The sequence below is a fragment of the Penaeus monodon genome, chromosome 30, assembly GCF_015228065.2.
Source record: "Penaeus monodon isolate SGIC_2016 chromosome 30, NSTDA_Pmon_1, whole genome shotgun sequence".
NCBI classification, from domain to species: Eukaryota; Metazoa; Arthropoda; class Malacostraca; order Decapoda; family Penaeidae; genus Penaeus; species Penaeus monodon.
Window position 1 is genome coordinate 29663523 of NC_051415.1, and position 335 is coordinate 29663857.

The window sequence follows — 335 nt, forward strand, 5'->3', positions numbered from 1 at the left end:
AATGTTTTTCATTTATATGGAAGTGGTCTGAGTATAGTATTTATATATATTTTACCAATTGATTTGATTTTTGAATTTCATGTTACATTTTTTTATGATGTGCATATTATCATGACTTATAGTGAATTGAATGAAATTATGATAAACATTAACTTTTAGTTTGGATATCCAAAGATATTGCATAGAGATTTGTGAATAATCCATGAAGACATCGTTTAGATTAATTGACTTTTTAATGCTGGTTGTGTCTATAGAAGTGTAGGGTGTATAAGAACTTATGGAGTAGTCAGCGTGATACATGTTAATTTCCTTATATTCACTTAAAATAACAATTG